General features: G+C 32.3%; 1 long non-coding RNA gene across 1 annotated transcript; it reads right to left on the bottom strand.

Moving 5' to 3' along the window:
* Positions 1-2,873: 2,873 nt before the first annotated feature.
* LOC132738397 (uncharacterized) lies at positions 2,874-9,386 on the bottom strand. Its single transcript, XR_009626870.1, has 4 exons — positions 9,000-9,386; positions 8,478-8,549; positions 7,212-7,350; positions 2,874-3,041 (listed from the first exon to the last, which is right to left on the bottom strand). It is a non-coding gene; the product is annotated as an uncharacterized LOC132738397 (long non-coding RNA).
* Positions 9,387-16,330: the final 6,944 nt, after the last annotated feature.

Here is a 16,330-nt window from a genome sequence, read left to right as displayed (position 1 = left end):
ATAATGTACAGTACATCTTTTTCCTAAACCAAATATCACAGTGTATATTAATTTATCAATTAATTATTTCATTCATTAATTCAATTTTATTTATTCAGAATAAAAGTATAAAAGTATTTATATACTTTTGCTGAATGATAATATATCATATAAACGATAAAATAAAAAGAATAATACAACTCAAAACAAAATTGTTATTATTTTGAAATAAATATCACGCATAACTGATTTTGAATTCACCATAAGATCATTGATGAAATTGTTAAAAGAGTAAAATAATTATACAGTTGTAAACCAAGAATATAATAGTCAATGCATTAGCATTTCTCATTTTAAAATCCTTAGTTAGAATTGACTGCACTGTCCCCTAACTACTATCAAACATTGTTGATATGTCCGCAGTTATTCGCCTGTAATTTTTCAAAGTCTCGGCAATTGATGTCACAAACATCCTTGAAAATTTCTTCTTTCTGCCTCTGCCTGACTTGTCTACAATTTCTCCATTACCCTTTCTTAATCGTTTATGCCAACTGAAAACTATGATGTGGCTTCCAGGACATTTTCTCTTGATATTCTACGTTTTAGACAGTTTCTAATCTGACTTTTGACAAAATTTTATTTGATTTTTGAACATTCTGAGGACATCAGTTTTAATGCAAGTATTTCTTTAACAAGTGACGTTGGAATTGTGATTGCAAAGGCAAAGGTGGTATAAATGAAGTCATTTATTCTGACAACGTCTATTAGATAGCTCACGATGTTTCGGCGTATTTCTGTAAAATATACCAATCATAAAGGGCCCGTCATCAACGCAAATTTATGCATTTTGCCAGGTGTGCGTTACCATGACTTTGAAATTCACAATTACGGACAAGCTATTCGAGTTATTAGATAAGATATAGTATCGGTTTATAGGTAATGTTTTCTGATTAAGTGTGATATATAAAAGTAATAGTTTGTGACAGCACAAGTCCAGTTTATTATGATCATCCCTCGTATATATATCAGATGATATGGTCTATATGAACAAGATTTAATCACCAATTTATTAGGATATTACTTATTCAACAGACCAGAAACATTTGAGCAATTCTTCAAAAGGACTACCGATAATGATCATGGTGAAATGTGAACCCATGCTTTATTTTTCAAGCATTCAAAATGAAAGTAAAAAAAATAGTAGTGACGTAGCATCACATGTCTGTCAAACCACACACCACTTACTGCAGAAGTCATTGTGTTTATACTGTATGAATTGTTTAATTCACTGATATTGTGTGAACTATTATTATACTTTAGAAAAAATTCTTGGGAAAGTAAATTGACTAATAGAGTTTTGTCTGTTGCATTCTTACCTAATTTCCATTTAACGATTCCCGGATGCTGGCAGGCAGTACATCCTAAATCCTTCCTTCAAGAAAAGAGGTCCCGAAGAATACACAAAAAACAACTTTGATTTTATCATATAACACAAAAAATCTACAGAGATGTAATAAATACACTTTGAATAAGACCAAACAAACCATTATAAGAGATGACTTGAATTGGGTTCTACAAAACTATATTCTATCCCACACCAAGTTGGGTCTATTTCCGTACAGGGGTGACACAACAATAGCTATGTACAAAACATTAATCTTTTTATGTTGCTTTATCATTCACAATAACAATATCAACACATCAAGTCACATAAAAAGCAAATTATTTGTATGAAACAAAAAAATATCAGTGATTGTTTCTATCGTCATGATGCTGAAATTTTAAGCACAGTGCTGTAACAGACAAAGAAACACATTTCAAAAATGTGCACGCAGATCATTCCATCGTCCAAATTTCTTGTAGCTGAAATAATTCAAGGTCACATGATCACAAGAAAACAAACATGTTTACATTGGTAAATTAATGATGAGAGAATTTACACACCTTTTTTAAATAATGAAACAACAAATTATAAAATATAATTGATACACGACACATGCTTATTTAGAAGACAGAGCTTCTGTTGAATAGGTCAAGATCATGTTTTCTTGCACTTGTTATCATTAAAGTGGCACAAATTCTGGGTATAATTTACTGAAAGTGGAATTTAAGGACTCATATTTTTTTTATTTTACCTGGCAACTGAATTCCACGAATTAACAATCTTACTGTTCACAAACCACCAAATTTATGCCCTGAAATTTAAATGATTTTGCAGTACCTTCAATACTTTGTGCTCTGGTAAACCAAAAACACAAACCTTTTCTTTAGACCTGCTATTACAGGTTTCCCTAGCTAACTTATAATTATAGAAACTTATATATCTTTGCCACATTCTTTTGCAATAAAGTACATAATATGTTGAAATCATATCACAGCCTAATTAATTTTAACTTGAACAAGTGCTGTCAGCAGAGAGGTGTTGCTGACAAACATTATATATTTGATGTTACAAAAACTTCCTTCAAGAAATAAACAATTAAGAGTAATTCTGAGAGTATTGGTTAAAAAAATGGCCATAATTCTGGCAAAATATCTAAGTTAGAGTTATGGGCCTTGGATAATTATGCTCTTAAGTTACTGTGTGAAGTTTTAATTATTCCCTTTAGTAGTTTTGGAGATACCAACTTGCATGCAAAAACTTACCAAAGTGTGACACCAATGCCTGGGTGTGTACAATAGCTCACAGTAGACGATAATTGTAAACTCAAGTATTGCAAAGTCATCATCAATGAGGCATTCATTAAGTGGGTTTTCATGGACAGGCTAATCCACATAATTGAACTTGACCAGTTATATACTTTTATGTAATCAGAAAAGTGTATTGCTTATCAAAATGCCCGAAAATAAACAAAAGTAAATTTCACATAAACTTTTCTATACACTTACATGGACATTTCATAAAATCACCATCTATCTGCTTGGTATTTCAATGTGCTATTGTCCTTGAATACAAGGCCATATGCCGTCCCACAAACACACTTGTCTAAACCTGTATTGTTGGCATCATGACACCAGCAACATGCTAGACTCACGTTTGTATAGATGTGTAAATCTTGTTGCTGAAATGGAACAAATATAAACCTTTTCTCTACACATGCTGATCAACATTCCTGTAAGGTTTCCTGACTGTAGGTCAATTACTTTTTAAGCTAAGTGCAACACAAAAAGAGAACGGACGGATGGATGGACAAGGGCAAATCTAAATGCCCCTCCCCCTAAAGTGAGGGTACAATAACCAAAAACATTGCAGGAAACTGCAAGTACTGTCTCAACATGGATGCTGCTATCTTTTTTTCTTGGCTATATCCCGAATGATATACTGAATGGTACTATTTCTTGAAATCAGTTGCTATCAAAATATTGTCAGTTTCTTTGTTATTTTTAGTAAAGTAATATATTTTGTATTTCTTATTATGAAAATGACTCGTATGAAGCTGAAGTGTGTCACACTTTTATACCTATAGTATATTAAATTTCATTCAACAATAGAAGTATACAAGAGGGCCATGATGGCCCTGAAATCGCTCACCTATATATAGGCCCCTGGGCCAATGCCAATTTTAAACCAGGGACTTTTATTTAGACAGCCATAAGAAGATGTTTCATGATAAATAGCTAAGCTCTAATTCTTTTGAGTTTTAAAAGAAGATTTTTTAAAGTTTTTACAATATACATATAGGAAAAAACAATGACCCCCCAAGGGGCCAATTTTGAACCCAGGGCTTTTATTTAAACAAACTTGGTAGACACTAACTAGAAAATATTTCATGCTAAGTATCTAAACTCTAGCTCTTTTGGTTTTTTAAAAGAAGCTTTTTTTAGTTTTTACTATATACAAATAAGGAAAATCAATGACGCCTCGGGGGGGGGGGGGGGGGGGGGCAATTTTCACCCCAGGGTATCTATTTGAACAAACTTGGTAGACATTGACTAGGTGATGTTTCATGCCAAATATTTAAGCTCTAGCTCTTGCGGTTTTCTAAAAGAAAATTTTTAAAGTTTTTACTATATACAAATAAGGAAAATCAATAAACTCCCAGGGCCTGGCCAATTTTAACCCCAGGACTTTTATTTGAAAAAACTTGGTAGACACTGCCTAGTTGTTTCATGCCAAATATTTAAGCTCTAGCTCTTTTGGTTTTCTAAAAGAAAAACAAGCAATTATCATAGTATTGCAAGCAATCCATAAGTCCCCTACCGGTTAGAACCCCAGCAACAGTTTGATTTCAATTTTACCAGTGAATGAATGACATGAATGAACTTAAATCTTTTGAGTTCTAAGTTTGTCTATTTCACAGTAATGTGTTAAGTTTCCCTGCCTAGTAAGGCAATTATGTTTATACAACCTTGTCATATTATTACGATGTGGGATTTTAAAGTAAATCCTATAAGGAATGAAGAAGTTGGAGTAAAAAATACCAATTTCTCGAAAAAAATCTAAGTTCAATGGGGACATAATTCTGGAAATAGTCTTGCTAGAGTATTTAACCTTCTCAAAAATGTTGAGTGATAATAAGAAACATATATATGAAGTTTGAAGCAGATACATTAGGAAATAAAGAAGTTATTTAAAAAAGACAACATTTTTTTTCATAAAAATTCTAAGTTCAAGGGAGGTAATACTGATAATTTTTGTGCAAGAGTTGTAAACCTTGTCACATATGATGTGGTTGATGACCAGAAACTTATATTTAAAGTTTGAAGTAAACACCTTAAGAAATAAAGAACTTATAGTGAAAAAGCTGAAAAAATTAAATCAGAAATCTTGAAATCCAGACTATTTGTTGCCATAGCAACAAGAATTTTCAACATAGGAAGAAAAGAAAAAGATGTGCATAATCTGCAGACTGCCATCTACCCATATTTTATGTTTCATAAAAATATTTTCAGTACTTTTTGAGTTATCACTGGATCCAGTTTATGTGTTAAATTTGCCATATTTTCAGACTATTTGTTGCCATAGCAACCAGAATTTTCAACATAGGAAGAAAAGAAAAAGACGTGCATAATCTCCATACTGCCATTTATCCATATATCAAGTTTCATAAAAATATTTTCAGTACTTTTTGCGTTATCGCGGGATCCAGTTTTGTGGACGGACGGACTGACATGTTGAGTGATAATAAGAAACATATATATGAAGTTTGAAGTAGATACATTAGGAAATAAAGAAGTTATTTAAAAAAGACAACATTTTTTTTCATAAAAATTCTAAGTTCAAGGGAGGTAATACTGATAATTTTTGTGCAAGAGTTGTAAACCTTGTCACATATGATGTGGTTGATGACCAGAAACTTATATTTAAAGTTTGAAGTAAACACCTTAAGAAATAAAGAACTTATAGTGAAAATGCTGAAAAAATTAAATCAGAAATCTTGAAATCCAGACTATTTGTTGCCATAGCAACAAGAATTTTCAACATAGGAAGAAAAGAAAAAGATGTGCATAATCTGCAGACTGCCATCTACCCATATTTTATGTTTCATAAAAATATTTTCAGTACTTTTTGAGTTATCACTGGATCCAGTTTATGTGTTAAATTTGCCATATTTTCAGACTATTTGTTGCCATAGCAACCAGAATTTTCAACATAGGAAGAAAAGAAAAAGACGTGCATAATCTCCATACTGCCATTTATCCATATATCAAGTTTCATAAAAATATTTTCAGTACTTTTTGCGTTATCGCGGGATCCAGTTTTGTGGACGGACGGACTGACGGACTGACTGACAGACAGACAGACAGACGGACGGACGGACGGACGGACGGACAGACGGACAGACAGACAGACAGACGGACGGAGGGTAAACCTAAAGTCCCCTCCGGATAAACCGGTAGGGGACTAATAAGTTTTTACTATTTACAAATAAGGAAAATCAATGAACTCCCAGGGCCTGGTCAATTTTAACCCCAGGACTTTTATTTGAAAAAACTTGGTAGACACTGCCAAGTTGATGTTTTATGCCAAATATTTAAGCTCTAGCTCTTTGGGTTTTTTCAAAGAAGACTTTTTAAGTTTTTACTATATACATAAAGGGAAAAACAATGACCTCCGGGGCTGGGCAAATTTTGACCCCAGGGCTTTTATTTGAACAAAGTTGGTAGACACGCACTAGAAGATGCTTCATGCTTGATATTTAAGCTCTAGCTATTTGGGGTTTTTAAAAAAAAGATTTTGTATTTTAACTTTTCAACCCTTTTGTCTAAGTCATATTTTAATTTCTTTTTAATATAAATGTCTTAAGTAATTCTATAATGCAAATACATGAATAAAATTCATGGAATATAATTCAGAAAATCAGAAAATAAAACACCACATTGTCTGAAAAATATCATAATATCTTTTTCATTAGCTTTGAAATATGTAATTAATGAAATTTAGTATTACTATTTTTGCATATGATTGATATCGAAACAAAGATAACTTCAAGATCAAAATTTAAAGGAAAACAGGAATCATTTAAATAAAGTTTCCAAACTCTTTTAGACATTGTATATTAAAAGAAAACATAACACATTAAAAACATTGTTGAAAAATCATATGTATACCAGCAAAACAAAAATACTACGAAAGAGCTATAATTTAATTGGCAATAACAAATTAGCAATTACACTGACAAGTGTTTTCACACCTGCATAGACAAAAGGAGATGACCATTACCTGGTAATTGAACATGTCACCTGCTGAGATTATGTTAAGATCTACATTGAAGTACACAAAAAGTTGACACTTTAAATTGCTGTCCGGTCTTCAGAGGATTTTTTATGCATGTTTAGCCTGAGAAACCATAGAAAATCGTCCGGTTTTCAGAATTCAGAGGGTTTGGTATTCAGAGGATTTTTTTTCAATGAACATATAAGAAAAAATATAGGACTTTTAAAATGGTCCGGTTTTTAGAGGATTCCAGTTTTCAGAGGGTCCCGTTTTCAGAGTTTTTACTGTATATAGTATAAATAATGTCATAATTTCCCCCAAATTGACTTTCATATATTGTTTCCCCTCCCTACCAGCGCCCAGCATCCCCCCCCCTATCCCTAAAAACCCCACTGGATTTGATGAACATGTGAAACTATTGTCTAATGATATTTATATCGACTTTTGGTGAAATTAACTAGGCCACCATTGTTCATCGTTAAACTTCATGTTGCTAACTAGTGTGCAAAATTTTCACATGAAACAGAAACAGACATAGATACACTGTACATTGTAAATGTAATAAATAAGTTACCTGTATTTGTAAAGTGACTAGTTCCCCTTCAAGATTAACTCTGTTAGGTGTTGAGCACAGAGAGCATTTCTCTTTTATATAAACCGGATCTCTTCTTCCCCAGCTTAAAACTCTACGTTACCATTCCAGATCATTTCATCTACAAAAGATGATATTAAACTGATAAATCTACGAGAAAGAGCCTCAATTCCCAAAAACTATGTGCCATTACTTCATAAGAAAAGGAAAGTTAATTGCTGCATTTTGACATTTTTCTGCACTAATTATTTGTTACTTTACCAAGTATTCAAAATACACAATTTGATTTTATAAGTTTTATTGCAGAAAAAGACATTTCAGAATGAGATTCATAATTGTCTGATGTCATTTTATAATTTTAACATGTAGTATGTAATTCAAAATGTAAATTGATCTATTCATTTAATGATTAAACAAAAATCAAAGTATGTACATTTGTATTTTAAGGTATTAGGACCCTAATGGGCACTATCAGGAACTAAAAAATGTATACCTTTAAGTACACCTGTATGCAAAATTTAAACAAAGTTTACCGTACGGAAATCAAGTTATGGCCACTTTTCTGAACTCAAGCTAGGATGTTATGAGGGCCCTTTTTTAGAAAATAGGAACCTTTAAATAATCTGCAATAACATTCTAATGAAAAATGTTTTCCCATTAATTTTTGGTAAGAAACAAATAGTACCATTCGGCTAACAATCCAAATAAGCAAAATTATTGTTTCTACTTAAAATTTATGAAATCTGTATAAAAATGTTACCCTACCCCACCCATTTTTACCACGTGTCTGACCATTTTTCTACTTAGGGAGCCCAATTTAAAAAATTCTTAAAAATTACCTAAATGAGTGCCTGTTTTAAAAGTTTCCCTAAATTTTTAAAAAAGTATATTGGTTGATCTTGTAAAATATGAAATACTTTTACCGTCTAGTTTTGATTATATTACACTTTGAAAATATCAGGTACTATATTTATTACTATATTTAGCATAATTTAGCCAATAAATACCTATATAAATTAAAAAATCAAAATTAAACATTTTTTTCTTTCCAAATGGGACATGAGAGATACATAAATAATGTTAAAAGAAAAAAAGAAAGAAAAAAAAGTTGACCCTTCTGGGGATTGAACCAATGGCCCTCATTTTCAATGTAGTTAACAGTAGTTCTAGCCTATTTGAATACTCTTCAAAGCGGAGGTAATGCATTAGGGTGCTAATACCTTAAGATGAATATACAAAAAGCTTTACCTTGAATGTCAACTTTTTCCTAGAAAATGCACACCTCATTTCTTTCAATCAATTTTCTTTCTCTCAATACCTCTGTGATAAAATAAATACAGTAATAGTTAATTAAAGAAATGAAAAAGTTATGAAATATACACTATGCAGTTATGCATTTTATTATCTAAATCAGTATTTGATTATATCACATGTTCAATAATAAATTTACCTATTGCAATATGAGCAACAAATTTATCAAGGGTTATTTGTGCAATTAGCAACATTTATCACCTTTGTTGGGTTGCTATAGAAACTTTATTTTAGTGGCCATTATTTACCTCAAGAAGTTTAATGAAGAGAATTATGTGCTTCTTATCTATTTAAACATTTTGTTTATAAATGTTCATATACATAATACTTTACAAATAAAATTGACTGTACATGAACAAACTAAATTTGAATCTGTAGATACTTTTTTCTTAAACATGTTCTCTCCATTGAGATAGGCTACAAATGTTATCATAGTCATCCAGAAACAATCATACAAACCTCTCATTCCTATGTGTTATGGCTTTTTCATATCTATTTCTTAATTTTATCATCTGTTCCTACGCCGGATTAATCATAGTGTTTAATTTTGAAATGTCCATTTTCTGTTGTTTCCATTTTTCATGCATTTCTTCCTCAATTCTTTGCTGCCTGAAACCATCTCTCATTACTGTTCATATGTTTTAATCTCTGTTTTTGTAGATGTCTGAAATATAGTTATCATCAGAACAAAATGAAATGAGCAGTTTATGTTATAAAAAGAGACATTCTACATTCAAATGACAAAATACTAATGCAATCATAGCAGATGAAATTTGTAATAACATTAAAATGTAAATACTAAAATCGAAATAAACGTGCGTTGACGCTATTATATCATAAAATTTTAAAAAAGATTCATGATGTATATTTAAAACAAAACACATAGATTAAATCCTTTAGCTTGGAAGGTATTTATCCAATTCTACATGCTTTACGTATGTGTTTTACACAATTAATTGACCAGGTATATGTAGGGGTCCTACGAAGTCAAGTTCGAGTACTTTTTCGGTGTAATGTTTGCACACGACATCCTAGCATTGACAGACAACCTCAGCAAATCTCCTCAACAAGTTTCATTGTCAGCATCCGAGGGCCAGCGGCTAGCAAAGCGGACTCTAGATAGTTTGATAGACATGAGATCAGACGACAGTTTTCATTCTTCATAGATTAAACTTCAAAGTTGGTGTTAACGATCCAAATGTTCCGCAGAAGAGAAAGGCGCCCACACGATTCGAGATGGGGCACGGTGTTGGCTACAACCCCGTTACAGTGCAGGACGTGTTCCGGCCTAAGTATACTTTGAAGCAATCGATCTTGCCATCGCCAGTGTTAAAGAGAGATTTGACCAACCGGGATATCGCGTTCTTCAAAACGTGGAGAATTTACTTAAAAAGGCCACACAACTTTTGAAGACCGAGTCCACTAGAGAACTTGGTTTTGTTTGTGATTTCTGTGGTAACGATATTAACCGAGACATCTTAGATGTGCAGCTTCACATTTTGACAAATCAGAAAATAGTACTGTTACTCTACCCGGCTTTTTGAAATTTGTGTCAGAACAGTCGGTGCTAGAACGAGCACTGTTCTCTGAGGTCGTTGTGTTGCTTAAGATTTTGTTAGTAATGCCTGCTACTAATGCTACCAGTGAAAGGACATTCTCGGCGTTCAGAAGAATTAAGACATACCTGAGATCGACAATGTCTCAAGTACGTTTGAACAATCTAATGGTGTTAACTGACAGATCCACTCAACTTACTTTGCCGATGAGTTCATCACTACCAGAGAACGACGGCGATGTGTTTTTGGAAAATTTACATCAAATGAGACTCTGTGTTGTGTAAGATTATTGTTAACAAATACAAGTTACTGCTAAACAAAAAGTGGTTATTGTTGACTCGTAATGAACTATTCTTCCATCATGTCATCGATTGTTATTTAAGCTTATACCAATGTGTGATTTATGCTAAACAATAATCCACGTACTGTAATATTTCTTTTATTTGTTTATTTATAATCATCAGATAAAAATGCATTTAAAGAATTATAATAACATCAGTTATTGTTTATTTTTCATTTGCCAAATATCAATTACATGTATTCATCTTTTATGTACACCTGTCCGTCCGTCATGCGAACCTTAAATTTCACCCTTAAAACTTACGACGCACTTAAATCTGTAAAAAATCGTTGACATATTACTATAACATGTACTAGCGGCAGGCTGTAAACTGTGCCAAATATACGGGAAAACGCCCCTGACAGCATCCTAGAATAAAAAATTTTCCGGGGGAGCATGCCCCCGTACCCCCCTACATTCTGCCTAAAACCAATCAAATTGGCCGCACCAATCACAAAATCGTGACGACGGGCCTGAATTACTCTGCCAAGACCCTCAGAAATTCTTAGAATTATTTCAGATTGGCGGTAGAAAAAAGATCAGTGACATCAGAATTTTTTTTTTTCAAGCTCACAAGTTTATAAAAGAATATCAGGCATTATTCTCTCAAAGAAATATAAAAAGCATTTATCAATATAAACATAAATAAAACAACATTTTCTCATATTCATTTTGTGTTTTCTAAGTTAATTTCAGGGTTAAACTGAATCACATTATTTGTTTACATTATCATAACATTGACAACTGTCCATTTCTTAGAAAGGGAAACAACCAAGATTAGCGGCGATGTCTATTTGCCGTATTTCCGGCAAAGTTACTTGAATGTTACTCGCCGTTATGCGATTGAGGCCCTCACATCAATAATTTCAATATAACACTTTGGCAAAAAGGCCAAATCCTCATTTTTTGTTTGTTTACTTGGCCCTGTATGTATTGTGCATAGGTAAAACCGGGCTATAACAAAGAGCTATTACAATGTTAACAGATGGTTTTGGTCCCATTATAACATGGGCAAAAGAGGGAAAAATAGCCGATTTTATGCTATAATAGATAATATGACAACACAAGAACTGTCGGAGGACAGTAACGCTCGACTATTCGAAAATTTGTCACAAGGGTGTTTCATTGAGTATAATAATGCTTACCTATACAGGGCTTGACACTAACTTTTTTTAGGGGTAGTCAGAAGGACTACCTACTTTGAGGATCAGGTAGTCCTTGGCAAATCTAGGTAGTCCTCATTGTAAAACATAAAAAAATGTTTCTTATTCTATTTAAATGCATTTTGAGTGTATGTATCTGAAGATAAGAAAACAATAGCATGAGATCTCTTGAAATTTATTGGAAAAAAATCACCAATAGATAAATCACATAGGATCTGGTAAAAGTTTGTAAGCTTTATTTTGCATGAGATGTAGGTTCCGGCTAGCCTCTGAGCTCTTCAAAGTCATCATCAACATTTTTTTACATATTTTTGTTATAAAATATGGCAGTGTGACACACAAAGTCAATAGCTTTTGAAAGGCCAGACATTACCTTCAGGTAAAGGGTTCTAGCCAGGAATTACTAAGGTGTGTTGCAAATAAAATTGCTAGGCAATCAGCTCAGCTTATATTATTGACAGCTTATAGGGAAAGGGAGAATATATTGGCAATATGAGCTAAATAAATATGTCAGTTTTAAATTTATGTAATACCTGGCTTTTGTATTAAAAAAATATTTCAATAGAGCTTACAAATCTACTTTCAGGTATAGATAATGTATGACCTTTTAGATGTGTTTATAAATTCAAAACAGAAGTAAAAAGCTTGGACAAGAACAAAATATGTTTGTCTTTACTCTAATTGATTTATTCTACAAACTTATTTTGTCAGACATATAACAAAATATCAGAATAACAAACTTTTACTAGTGCTAGTAATTCAGTTATTTAACTGTCATAGGGACATTAGATATTAATATCTGTTGTTCCTGATTTAAACACGAAATTAGAAATGTAAAGCCATTTTTAATCAAACTATATTGCCTTAGTTTTTTATGCCTCGGGTATTAGTATTTGTTAACAATTTTTTTCTTCATATACATGTATTGGCATTATTGCTTACATTTGCTTGTACATGATTAAGAATTGCTTACAACATTGTGAAGTTATGGCAAAGACAATTACAAAATTTAATACTTTAGAATATTTCTTTTCTCTTTTTTAAAGAGATTTAAACATTTTTCTTCTCTTTTTTTTTAAAGAGATTTTTTCCCAATAATTTCATGTCCGAATAAATTACATCCGAAATCAGATCTATTTCAGACAACACGTTTATTTTGGTTATCATTGTCAGTGTGATTTACATCAATCAACAAATCATATTTTTTTAAGTTTAAACCCTTGAATAGGTTCCAATATGAGCAAATATTTTCATTAAAATGTTTAATAGACAAATAATTCTATTGAAGTAGGCTGGAAAAATCGGCAATTAAGTTGGACTTCCGGTTTCACTTTTCGCCAATTTATAGAATCTATTTTGCGTCTGCTGTGACTGACACTAGTGACCCAACAGCTAATTATTTACTAGTAAGATGAATTTATCTTTCGTTTTGAATCATAGCCTAAAAAATGTTATTTTATTAATTATTTTAAGTGAATTTAGAGACATCAGGTCACTGAAATTTTGAGTAGCCCGACGGGATACCCAGCTTGGAAACTCGGGTAGTCCTTGGGGAAAATTGGTAGCCTCGGGCTAACGGACCATCGTTAGTGTCGAGCCCTGCTATATGAATACATAAAATTGTACAAAAAGGTACAAACCCTTCAAGTTTCAATACAATCATAGAGAACAAGTGTGTGAAGTTTCAATCCATTCCCTTCAGTAGTTATGGAGATACCAGCTTACACACAAAAACTTAACCACAAATTTATGAATCGAAAAAGGGGAATAATTATGCGAAAAAGTAAATCAGAGTTATGGGACTTGTGCCAATCATCTTAGATAATCACAGAGAACAAGTGTGTGAAGTTTCAATCCATTCCCTTCAGTAGTTATGGAGATACCAGCTTACATACAAAAACTTAACCAAGAATTTCTAAGTCGAAAAAGGGGCATAATTATGTAAAAAAGCAAATCAGAGTTATGGGACTTGTACCAATCATCTTAAATAATCACAGAGACCAAGTGTATGAAGTTTCAATCCATTCCCTTCAGTAGTTATGGAGATACCAGCTTACACGCAAAAACTTAACCAAGAATTTCTAAGATAAAAAAGGGGCATAATTATGCAAAAAAGCAAATCAGAGTTATGGGACTTGTGCCAATCATCTTATATAATCGCAGAGAACAAGTGTGTGAAGTTTCAATCCATTCCCTTCAGTAGTTATGGAGATACCAGCTTACATACAAAAACTTAACCAAGAATTTCTAAGTCGAAAAAGGGGCATTTTTATGTAAAAAAGCAAATCAGAGTTATGGGACTTGTGCCAATCATCTAAGAAAATCGCAGAGAACAAGTGTGTGAAGTTTCAATCCATTCCCTTCAGTAGTTATGGAGATATCAGCTTACACGCAAAAACTTAACCAAGAATTTCTAAGTCGAAAAAGGGGCATAATTATGTACAAAAGCAAATCAGAGTTATGGGACTTGTGCCAATCATCTAAGATAATCACAGAGAACAAGTGTGTGAAGTTTCAATCCATTCCCTTCAGTAGTTATGGAGATACCAGCTTACATACAAAAACTTAACCAAGAATTTCTAAGTCGAAAAAGGGGCATAATTATGTAAAAAAGCAAATCAGAGTTATGGGACTTGTGCCAATCATCTTAGATAATCACAGAGAACAAGTGTTTGAAGTTTCAATCCATTCCCTTCAGTAGTTATGGAGATACCAGCTTACATACAAAAACTTAACCAAGAATTTCTAAGTCGAAAAAGGGGCATAATTATGTAAAAAAGCAAATCAGAGTTATGGGACTTGTGCCAATCATCTTAGATAATCACAGAGAACAAGTGTGTGAAGTTTCAATCCATTCCCTTCAGTAGTTTTGGAGATACCAGCTTACATACAAAAACTTAACCACAGGGACGCCGACGCCGACAAATGGGTGACTGCATTAGCTCGATTATTCTACGAATAGTCGAGCTAAAAATAGGTATCAGGGCTTCCATTAAGTTTCAAAATTTGGAAGTCAGAGACATCAAAATCTCTGATATTGGAAGTCACATTATATATGTAAAGAAGGAAAAGCATAAAATCAAGGAGTAAATGACTCCCAAACTTCCATTTATGGAAGCCCTGAGGTATAGTATCATAATGATCATGTTATGACATCACAAGATATGTAATGACATCACAATAGATTATATGACATCATAATCTGTACACCATGACATCATAATTGATGATATGACATCATAATCTGTACACCATGACATCATAATTGATTATATGACATAATAATTTGTACACCATGACATCATAATTGATGACATGACATAATAACAGATGATATGACATCATAATTTGTACACCATGACATCAAGATTGATGATATGACATCATAATTCATACAACATGACATAATAACAGATGATATGACATCATAATCTGTACACCATGACATCATAATTGATGACATGACATCATAACAGATGATATGACATCATAATTTGTACACCATGACATCAAAATAGATGATATGACATCATAATCTGTACACCATGACATCATAACAGATGATATGACATCATAATCTGTACACCATGACATCATAATTGATGACATGACATCATAACAGATGATATGACATCATAATTTGTACACCATGACATCAAGATTGATGATATGACATCATAATTCATACAACATGACATCATAACAGATGATATGACATCATAATCTGTACACCATGACATCATAATTGATGACATGACATAATAACAGATGATATGACATCATAATTTGTACACCATGACATCAAGATTGATGATATGACATCATAATTCATACAAAATGACATCATAATTGATGATATGACATCATAATTCATACAACATGACATCATAACAGATGATATGACATTATATAAATAACACATGGGATTGTGGGTAACAGTAAAAACATCATCCCAAGGAAAATACTGTTACCATGTGTTATTTATCTATTACACTGAACAAAAATAGTGTGATGATCTGAAATTGTCAATTTAATCAAAAACAAGATAAAGCAAGAGTAACAATGACTAAACTGTTTTAAGTGTACTTTAGGCATACTTGAGAAGTTCTCTTTTTCGTTTATTATTCTTTAAGCAAGTGATGATTTTTACTAGTCATAAACATACAATCAGCTGTGTTTTATTTAGAACCCATTAATATGGTTATGATCTGTGAAATCTGATCCTTCTGTATCCAGAATACTCTTTGCGTGGTTTTTGACAAAATAACAATGATATCCTATGTCTGTCCACCATATCTGTAACGTTTCACTAAATAAAATTGTTAAATGTTCCTTTGTTGCATGCTTAAATCGCCTGAGACAAAATAATTCACATTGCAATTACTTCTGTTGAAAACGGATGTTTACTTTTTGACTATTCAATAAAAAAATATTTTATACGCAAAAAGCACTCCAGGGTGCAAAACAACTAAATTTTAAGGGTGTCAGTGTGGTGAACGTCAAAAATAAGAATGAATCGAGGAAAAAATGACGGCCATTTTATATCATTTTATTTAGAATTATTATAGACCACGTGACCAGATTTTATACTGTTAAAAAGTACTGTTACCTATGTAACAATACAAAATTCATAGTTACATGGTACACTTGCATTAACAGTTAGAATAACTCCCAGAGGCCTATGGGAAATTAAGATTACAAAAAAGTGAGGGGTAATAACATCATTTATCC

This window comes from Ruditapes philippinarum, unplaced genomic scaffold (genome assembly GCF_026571515.1).
Source record: "Ruditapes philippinarum isolate M1 unplaced genomic scaffold, ASM2657151v2 ctg4230_1_1_1_1, whole genome shotgun sequence".
Classification (NCBI taxonomy): Eukaryota; Metazoa; Mollusca; class Bivalvia; order Venerida; family Veneridae; genus Ruditapes; species Ruditapes philippinarum.
The sequence above is the reverse complement of the archived record's forward strand: the minus strand, read 5'-3'. Positions and strand labels throughout refer to the sequence as shown.